This window comes from Coffea arabica, chromosome 5c, assembly GCF_036785885.1.
Source record: "Coffea arabica cultivar ET-39 chromosome 5c, Coffea Arabica ET-39 HiFi, whole genome shotgun sequence".
Lineage (NCBI taxonomy): Eukaryota > Viridiplantae > Streptophyta > Magnoliopsida > Gentianales > Rubiaceae > Coffea > Coffea arabica.
In genome coordinates this window covers 29293965-29304429 of record NC_092319.1, presented here as the reverse complement: position 1 = coordinate 29304429, position 10465 = coordinate 29293965, and the positions used below count along the sequence as shown (strand labels likewise).

Sequence of the window (10465 nt, the reverse complement as noted above, 5' to 3'; positions counted from 1 at the left end):
TAATGTGTATTGGGTTCATCTTCTGAATGGCAAACCGAATATGTGTATACCATATGTATAGTTTTGACATGCCAAGTGTGGTTGTAAATGTTGAATTGCTATGTATTACTGTTTGGTGGGTTCTCGGTTTCCCCTATTCCAGGCACTATTCATCGTTTTCCTTTTGCTTATTATTTTGTTATTTTGGTTCTTGTGGCTTGTCTGAGCGCACTTTTGCATTTCCGAAACGTTTTAGAACGCGTGTAACCGCTCCGTAGTCCTGGCGAGAGCTGGGCAGGCAGTCCGCTAACCCCTTTGGTTCGCCTTAGGGGAAGGTGGGGCTGTCACACATGTCACTTTCTTATTGGTTGAACTTTTAAGAATTACTATTCATTGTCTTGACTTATTTGACCAAGGGATTAAATATCCAAAATTCACCAAAAAATCACCATTTTTCTCTCCTTGTTGGCCGGCCACCTTGAGCAAGAAAGGAAGGAGATTTCTTCAATTTTCAAGCTTCTACTTGGTGCAAATCAACCAAAAACATTTGCTTCGATCCATTTCACTCCATAAAATTCTTCCTTCTAGAGCTAGTAAGTTGTTTGGTGAACTTTGTTTGAAGGATTAAGGTGCCCAACATCCTCCTCTCTCTTGGTTCTTGGTAAGTGAAGCTTGAAACACCTTACTACCTCTAATGATACTTATTTTGTGCTTAATGGGGGCATGAGAGAATGAATATATGATTTGTTTCTTGATTTGGTTTGTTTTGGTGAAGTATTCCATTTTATGATGATTTTTCTGGTTTAATTGGATTTTGATGGTGTGGTTGTTGGTGATGATTGGCAATGGACTAAAATGACTCTAGTGGGTGTGAAAGGTGGATAAATGCAACCAATTTTGGATTTGGTGTGAAAATTGAAAAGTTAGGGTTCTTAAATCCCAATTCTGTCCGGTTTTAGATCATTGGGTTAGAGGCCGAATTAGACTTTGCTCAAAACATGAAAGTTGTAGTTATTGATGTGGTTGAGATGCCTGTAAAATTTCAGGTCATTTGGATTAATGTAGAATGAGTTATGACGAAATTACTGTAGCTGTTCTGCTTTGGACAGAATGCGAAAACTGCGATAGTAATTGGCCATTTTGACTGGAATTGGTTTGGATTTTGGAGTTGGTGTCTTCTGATGAAATGTAGCCGAGTGTCTTAGCTAACATATGCCTTTGGAATTTCGGCATTTGGACTTGTATGGACCGAGATATACCGATTACAGTTTTTTGTGTTTTGCGAACCTGTTTTAGGAATTCTGGGTTAGTATTTGGCATATTTGACCTAGTTGTGTTACGAATTGGATTGAGTGGTCTTCTACATTATTTTAGCCCTGTTTCATAGCTTCGAAACGGTGGGTCTTACACCCCCATCCGATAACCGTAGAGAATTTGACGCCATTACCGCATAATGAGTGTAAAACAGTTTTCTATTTGGGGCCAAGACTAGGGCCATTTTCTAATTTCTGGTTTGCTATTATGCTCATTTATGTATATGAAACCCTATTGGGGTTGTGTTTAGCGTTGCTATATGACTCGTTATCGAGTCTCATTGTATGTGTTATATGTTCTAGGGCTTGAAGGTAGTGCACGACGGCTTGGTGATCGTGGTACATGAAATACCACTTACTTGTTTGGTGAGTATACCACTCACTAAATTGTTACTATGTGGCTTTGTTAAATGTTATGTGATGCCTTGATGGCTTACTTGCATATTGGAATTGATTAAGGTGAGGGTGTACTTGACCGCCCTCACCTCTTTTGATATTGTCATTGATTGGCTACCGTTTTATTGCATTACTGAACTTGATATATTGGTTGGTGAATTCCATTTCATGGAAACTGAATTGATGTCGTTTGGACGATGTCCAACGGCCTTACTGCATTACTGAGCTCAACCCCGTTTGGTAGTCAATTGGATCGAGCCGGCGAGGGCTTGGTCGTGAAGATTGAATTGCCACGGGGACTGTACTGGGGAACCTTGTGGTAATGAGACCCTTGGTTCCGGTAAACTCGAGTATTACCAAAAACTACTGAAATGAAGTGCGGGCCCGGTTGGGGTATGTTAGGTGGAAGGATTGGAAGTAAAGGGTGGTCTACGTGTGACGGCCCCACCTCCCCCTAAGGCGAACCAGAGGGTTCGGCGGGCCGCCTGCCCGGCTCTCGCCGGGACTCAGTCGTTCACTAAAGTCCTCAAATGAATTACAAGAATAAACCTCAAATATACATCACATGGTCCACAAATATACATCCAAGTCTCCAATAATTACATGTCACAAATGCAGCGGAAACTAATTCCCAACTATACATCAAATGATTCCAAATCCGAAACTGTACAAGATATAGGCCATCCATTCACGTGAATAAGCACAACAAGTCCTGCCTTTGCCTTGAGCCCTGTGGAGGGGAATAAAATATTTTTGGGGTGAGCTAGAAGCTCAGCGAGTAACCAGAAAATCAGTAATCAAATAGTTTTCACAAAAATTCATTTCATTGATATCATGGTTCAGAAATCATATGTACGTATTTTTGCTCTCGTGAGCCAGTGAAATCATTGTAATGTTTTAGAAGTTCAATAAGTAACCGGGGGTAAAAATGTAATTTTGTTACAGGTCAACATTTGCACAGTGAGAGTAAAACAAAAGCAGAAAATGACACCACATGGTAATTCCACAAAGCTCAATGAGCTAAAATCTCAATGAGGTTCCGAACATGAAATTTCATAACAAAGCCAACACATTAACCATCAATAATCAATAATTCAAGAAACATTTACAATGGAAAGCGATAGTAACATATTCATTAAAAGGATACCGCTCACATGGAGCTATTCATTTGTTCGTTCCCCTGACATTTCCCCTTATTCCTCCAATTATTTGAAAATTTCATTTTTATAAATAAACCCTCGTTCATCTTTTTATTCGTTCATCCCCTTTTCCGGACGTTGACCGGACTCCACCCATCCGACGTTGGCCGGACTCCACCCATCCGGACGTAGCCGGACTACAAGGTAATACTCGAGTATACCAAATTCACCCAGGGTCACCATATCGCCCGACCGAGTCCGCTTCTGGCTCGAGTCGATCGGTAACGAAGGGCAGTGGCCAGTTCAGCCAAAAGGCTTACATCATGCGCAACTAGCATTTAATCATTAATCATTGAAAATTCATATTTATTTAGGTCGAGTGCGATAAAGTACACACTCGCCTAGAAAACTCGTTTTAACAATCATCGAAAGTACTTAACACATTTTCAATTAATAATGACAAGCCAATAAGTCAAGAATTACAGCAACCAAGGGACACTCATATGCAAGTACGCATGATATGCAAGAAAACAGTTCAAAAGTAACTTTTGGAAACAGTTTAAAAGTAAATAATGCAGGAAACGGTTCATAAAGAACTTCAGAAATAGTTTGAGGTCACTCACCTCAATGGCTCAGAAATCATCCATCATGTATCATTGCCTTGCTCAAACCCAAGTCTTAGATCACAAACTCAATGCAAACTAGTCCTTTAAAAGTTCGGACAGCACTTCCCCTGAATTTGCTTACTTTTCCAGCCGTCAAGGCTTCATTATTTCCTCAGCCAGTTCCAAAGTCACACAAATAAGTTCATCCAATAGCCATTCAGCAAGCTCCAAGTAGTACTAGTACAAGTCAAGCTAGGAAAAGTCCGGAAATGAAGGTTAAGCTCAAAACCAGAAAAACAGTTTTGACGTCATTTTGCGGTAATGGTACCAAAGGCTCTACGATTGTCGGATGAAAGTGCAAGACCCACCGTTTCGAAGCTATGGAACAGGGCTACAACAATGTAGAAGGTCACTCAGTCCAAATCCTAGTACAACTAGGTCAAATGTGCCAAATACTCAACTGGAAACACCAAAAAACAGGTTTACAAATCACATAATTCTGTAATTACTATAACTCAGCCTATACAGGTCCAAATGCCAAAATTCCAAAGGCATATGGTAGCTAAGACATCCAGCTACATTTCATCAGAAGACACCAACACCTAAATCCAAAGAAATTCCAGTCAAAACAACCAGTTACAGTCGCAAATCCCAATTTCGGGTAAACCAGAACAGCAATAGTAATTTCGACTTTTCTCATTCCACACTACTCCGATTGACCTGAAATTTTGTAGGCACCTTTAAAATGTCATTCCCTACAACTTTCATGTTTTAAGCCAAGGCCAATTCGGCCTCTAACTAGGAGCTATAAAACCGGACAGAATGTAGCTTCACAAAACCTAATTTTCTGAAATTTCTTCCAAAACAGAAATTGATTGCACTTAATCACTTTTTCCACCTCCTAGAGTCATTAAACATCATTTCCAATCATCATACATGACCACCCAATCATATCCCTATGAAAACAGAAAAATCTCCAAAAATAATAAAACTTCACCAATTCAACCAAACTCAAGAAATAATCCATGAAATTGCATCTTATAACACCACTAATCATGAATTGAACATCATTAGAGGAAGGAGAGGTGTTCATCCACCACTTACCTTAGCAAAACAAGAGGGAGAGCTACTTGTCACCTTAAGCTTCCAAACAACTTCACCAAACAACTCACTATCACTAAAAGAAGAGGTTTTATGGAGTAGAAACTAGATCAAGCAAGTGTTTTGGAGGATTTGAGCTAGATAATTGCCAAACTTTGAAGAGGTTTTTCTTCCTTCTTTGCTAGAGAGAGAATCAGCCAAGAGGTTGAAGACAAGAATGAATTTTGTGTGATTTTTGAGATATTTAAGCAATTGGTCAAAAAGTCAAGAAAATGAATAGTAAGTCATAAGCTATTTCCAATACAATGGTGACACTTGTCACCTCCATAAATGCAATCTTATCTTTTCTTTTTCCTCTCACATCAATCAATTCACATCCTCTACTTATCCCTTAACACCCGATAAATTTTACACTGTATCCGGAATTTAACCTAATTGGCCGAATTTTTCCGAACTTTTCGCACTTGTGGGTCCCACGTCCGTTATATATTCTTAATTTTCTAAAAACTCTCCAATACTAGGAAATTCATTTTAAAACTATTTTTGCTCATAAACTTTATCTGGGGAATTTCTCTAATCAAGAAAATGTAGAAAAGGCGGGCGATTAAAAAAAAATATAAACCCTAGAAAATTAGAAAATTTCCGGGTTCTCAAACTCTTTTTTTTTCGGGGCATCACAATCTCCCCTCCTTAAAAGAATGTCGTCCTCGACATTCCCTCTTGTACCAATTAAGTCAAGACATCCCGCACAAATCTCTCAAGAGTCAAATCAAACCCACAGTCCGGCATCCTAAACTTCAATCCTAGGATACACTACAGAGATCTGAAGCCTAAGCTCTGATACCAACTGTGACGGCCCCACCACTCCCTAAGGCGAACCAGAGGGTTCGGCGGGCCGCCTGCCCGGCTCTCGCCGGGACTCAGTCGTTCACTAAAGTCTTCAAATGAATTACAAGAATAAACCTCAAATATACATCACATGGTCCACAAATATACATCCAAGTCTCCAATAATTACATGTCACAAATGCAGCGGAAACTAATTCCCAACTATATGTCGCGCCCCACTTTTCGAATGAGTGAATGTGTGATGTGTGGTGTGTAATGTGTGAACGTGTGCAAAGTGAAAAGTAAAAGGCCATGGGACTTAGAATGCGACGATTTGGCCAAGTGAAGTTCAAAAGGGTTTTTTGTATTAAAAATGGAGTCGCCACTTGGTATAGAGTTAGGGTGTACCAAGTCACCCAAAAATGATTTTTGTTTTTGAATAAAATAAAAAAAAGTAAATAAACCCTTTTTGAGAACTTTTGGGTCTACGTAACCAAAAGAGGGATCGGGGGTCACATTTGACGAAGGGGAAGGCAAGGATAAAAATCCAAGGCACCCCTTCGACCTAGCCATGGCTAGTTGCGCGACTTAAACCAATTTTTCCTAATTTTTCTACCCAAGGTATGTATCGCGTATTGGATATGTCTATATGAATGCAAGAACCTAGACCTAGGGGTATTGGGGGAAATTTCTCTTCAAAGGTTGAGTGGTGCCAATCACATTAATTGTGAAGCCCAATAATGATCCTTTTGGAGAGGTCACACCTAAACCTAAATGACGTGAAAAATGAGTGGAATGCATGCCATGTGAAAGTGTGAGTTTGTGTGAAGTGAGAAAAATGATAAAAGTAATAAGATATAAGTGAAGGTGTGCGAATGTAGATGAAAGTACTCGTGTACGAGTGAAGATAAAAAAGTGTTCGTGTGCAAGTGAAGATAAAAAAGTGTTCGTGTGCAAGTGAAGGTGATAAAAAGGTGCATGTGTGCAAATGAGACAAAAGTGAAAGTGGAACGATAGAGTGGATTGAGAGTGCATGAGCCTAGGGAATTCATGCATATTGGGTACGGGGAGACCTAAATCGTGACTTGATTTTTCCTTTGATAGAGGGAATATAAGCGTGCTAAGGCTTAGAAAAAGCCACACTCGTCTATATCCCATATTTAAGGGGACTCTCACGCAAATGTACCCTATAACTAGTATGAGATGCAAAAATCCTAAAATGAGGGGAAAAGGGGCTCGAGGAGCATGCCAGATGATAAAACTAAGGAAAAATGCATGATATGTAGTGAACAAACAAATGATGTGCTAACGAGGGGAAATCCCTAAGGGTCTAGCGTTGGACTAGCCCATTCTATGAATTCCGACTAGCGTTGGACTAGCGGAAACGTACATTCATCCATTCCATTCATTCATGGCTATGAAAGCAAGTAGACATGCCAAAACACTCATAAACACATAGCACATAACATTTAGCATGCTCGACTAGATGCAAGAGCCTAATAAAGCAATTAAACATGTAGCAACAAAGACAAGCAACCAGGGGGAAGGGGAAGTGGACCAGATGCTCTCCGAGCCCTATCTATTACAAGCCAAGAGGTGTACACATACCCCATAAAACTTAAATAAAAGCAACCAAGGGGAAGGGGAAATGGACCAAATGCTCTCCGAGCCCTATCTATTACAAGCCAAGAGGTGTACACATACCCCATAAAACTTAAATAAAATTAAAAGCAAGCAAATGCACGCAAGGAGGTAAGGAAAGCGGAGTAGGCATGCATTTCTCACGTAGCACGTTGGTTCACATAGGAGAGACAAAAAAGATAAAAGAAGTGGTACCTCCCTTGAGTTGGAGCTCTAACGTAGTGGAATTACTAATTTACCCTCCAAAATAATAAAAAGGTCAAGGTACCAATTTATTTAAGAAAAATTAAAAGAAATGTGCAAAGCAAAGCTCACTTGACCATAAAGTCCCCAAAGTCATGACTTAAGTGAAAATTGAAACAAAGTATAGTAATTAATCAAAACAAATAAGCAATGAAGTTGCAAAAGTTAAAGCTACCAAGGACCAAATTGAGAAATTATTCAAATGGTTGGGCCATAGTGAAACAAAAGGGAACTTGGGGGGTCAAAGTGTAATTTTCAGAAGGTTTTTCATGCAGTTCATGCAACCCAACGTAAAGAAAATATTCTGCAACAAAGCAAACCAACTTGCTGCACCTTTGTACTAAATTCAGACTTGCTCACGTATTTGAACCCAAAGCACTCTTGACCCACTTTCAAATTTGAAACTAAACAACACCCAAAACAAGAACTTGACATCCGAATCAAAGGAAGAAATCATGCAAACATAAAAAATTCCAGCACGAAGGCACGAAGAAACTTTTTGCATTTTTCTGTTTTCCTTCACTCCACGGCATGCGGCATTTGACAAACCAATTGAACATGTTCCAGAAAAATATCAACTTTTGATTCAAGACACAATACACAATCCATGTTTATGGCCTACGTTTATTGCTGCAACAAACCAGAAATCCTTCCCACAACCTTCAACTAAGTTCTGAATTTGTGATAGTCAAGTTGTGCATGAACTAGGCACTAGACACAAAAACAGCAAAGGAGCAAAACAGAATTTTCTGTATTGATGGCAGTCATCACAGTCACAAGGTTACAGGTGTAAATGGCATAACAACAACCCATTGGTGGACTATTAAGGGAAGCAAAAAAAAACATGAAATTAACGCAGCTTTCATGCAAACGAAAGTGAGAAAAGTTCCTGCAATTTTTCCAGCCATGCTTCTTGCAATTCTTGTATTCATTCTAATGCCATTTTCCATCCAAACCAAGCTAATATTTTTACCCAAACTGCAAAACCTCGATTCCAAAACAACAAAAACACAACAGTCAATGTCCGAAACAGACCAAGAAAGGAAAAGAGAAACGTATGAATGGGAGTAGGCGATTTTTCTGGAAAATTTTCTACTGTTGCCTCCTTGAACAACAATGCATCAGTTTTTTCAAGACACGCACAAGCCATCTAAAAATGATGAAATGTGCGCTGCATATTGAAGAAAAAGAAAGCAACAAACAATGGACAATCACAGCAACAACCAATGAAACATACATTTGTCTCTACCTCACTATCAATGCAACCATAAAAAAAACAGCAAAAGCAGCGTGAGGACTTGCAACAAGCAGGTATTCATTTTCCAGCGAGGATCAAACCATGATTCAAGTGTTTAAGGACTCAAACAAATTTTACTAATTTGACAGCCCAAATCGAAATGCAAGGATTTCAACTCATTGTCATTAACATCACCCAAATGTAAAGGTTTGTTTCCCGGACATTCTAAGAAGAAAACTGAACACAAAAATGCAGCAAAGGACCTGAGCTTGAATCAGCTAATGTTTCGGCATTTACTTGGCAATGTCTTCGGCTATAACGAACCAGAAAGCTTGCAAAAAGCAACAAAAGAAAGCTTAAAACAAAGCTAAGCATTCTATACAATTAACACAAAGCTGATTATGCAAACCAAGAGAACTATATCCAGGAGGGTCCAACAGCTTTCTAAAAACTATATCAAACATTCGAACCTGTTCTCCTATAGCTTTGGACCAAAACACATAATTGTCAAACACTCCATGGTTCTAAACTTCCCATTCCAGATTCATAAGAAATGAAAGCATGGCCATGAACTTCCCCCCCCGATGACTGAGCTTCACTATCAATTAAGTATATCAACAACAACACCAAAAGCTGGACGGACCCAAGACCACGAAACCCAAAACCTGAACACAATCCATCATTTTAAACATGTGCAATTGCGGTAGAAGCTTTAAGCCAAATAGCACAGCAAAGAGGGCAAGAAGATGCGGCAATCAATATGGTGAAGAACTGTTACATACTTGACCCTGTATACTAGGAAAAACAGCTCGAGAACTACCTCAGCTACCCCAGGATTTGTTACCAAATCCGCTGTTGGCAATGACGGTTGTTGGGCAGTGGCAATGGCGAGGAGTTGAGGTGGTGGAGTCGGCTGCAGTAGAACGCTGGCTCGGTGAAGACCTGCCTGTGATGATGGAGTCAGCGACAATGGAACGAAAGCAGCAACAACAACAGCAACGCCACCAACTTCTTCCTGCCCGGCGCTTCTCTCTTTTCCAAAACTCCAGCTGCCGTTCAGTGCTCTGGTCTCTCTCTATTGCTCTCGATTCTTTCCCAGCCGTCACTCACCTCAGCCTCTCAATCTTAACCCTATCTCTTCCAACCTCACTTCCCTTTCAACCAGAAAACTCTCGCTCACTCCCAGCTCTTTTCTATCGAGCCCGTAGGTTTCTTTCCCTCCATCCTTTCCTCACTCTCGGTCCTCTCTTTGCTTTCTCCCTGAAGTTTCTTTCAATCTTTTTCTCCCTGATGTAGCCGCAACTCCCTAATCTCTCTTTTGCTCCCCCCTGGTTGTCTTTTTGTTCTAGCCGTTACCCACCTCAAAACTCTCCTCCCTCTGCTGTTTTCTTCTCACAGCCGTTCCAACTCTCCTCCCCCCAAGCTCTTCCCAGTTCTTCTCTCAAGCTCCCTGCCATCAACTATGCTTAGCTCCTTCTCCCCAAAGCCCGCAGCCTTTCTTTCTTTTTCCTTTGCTGTTTTTTCTCCCCCTAACCGAGCTCTCTCCCCTTGCGGCTACTTCTTGTTTTTCTATTTATATGGGGGCCAAAAAAACCCTAAGCTCTCGCCAATCTCTACTATATTTGCAGCCAAAGGGCTCCTGAGCCCTTACTTGCAAGCTGCGGACGAACGCAGCTTGCATGAAATTATTCCCCCTTTTTTTTTTCTTTTTTTTTAACACAACTTAATAACTACAGAAATGATAAAATAAAATATAAATAATAATAATAACAAAATTACAAAAACCAGGTAATAATAATAATAACAAAACAAAAAATAATTTTAAACAAAAAACTAACAACAATGGCCATTTTTAATTTTTTCAATTTTTCATTTTTCATCATCTTCTTTTTCTCAAAATAACTTAATAAAAGTAACTAAAGTGCCCAAAGATTGAATTTAAAGAAATAAACATATTTTTGTGAACAAATTTTCCTTTTTTCTT

The 10465-nt window shown here is 39.7% G+C and overlaps 1 long non-coding RNA gene across 1 annotated transcript; it reads right to left on the bottom strand.

Moving 5' to 3' along the window:
- Nucleotides 1-7976: 7976 nt before the first annotated feature.
- LOC140007694 (uncharacterized) lies at nucleotides 7977-9525 on the bottom strand. The gene is made up of 2 exons (XR_011815037.1): nucleotides 9302-9525; nucleotides 7977-8222 (listed from the first exon to the last, which is right to left on the bottom strand). It is a non-coding gene; the product is annotated as an uncharacterized lncRNA (long non-coding RNA).
- Between the last annotated feature and the right edge of the window lie 940 nt (nucleotides 9526-10465).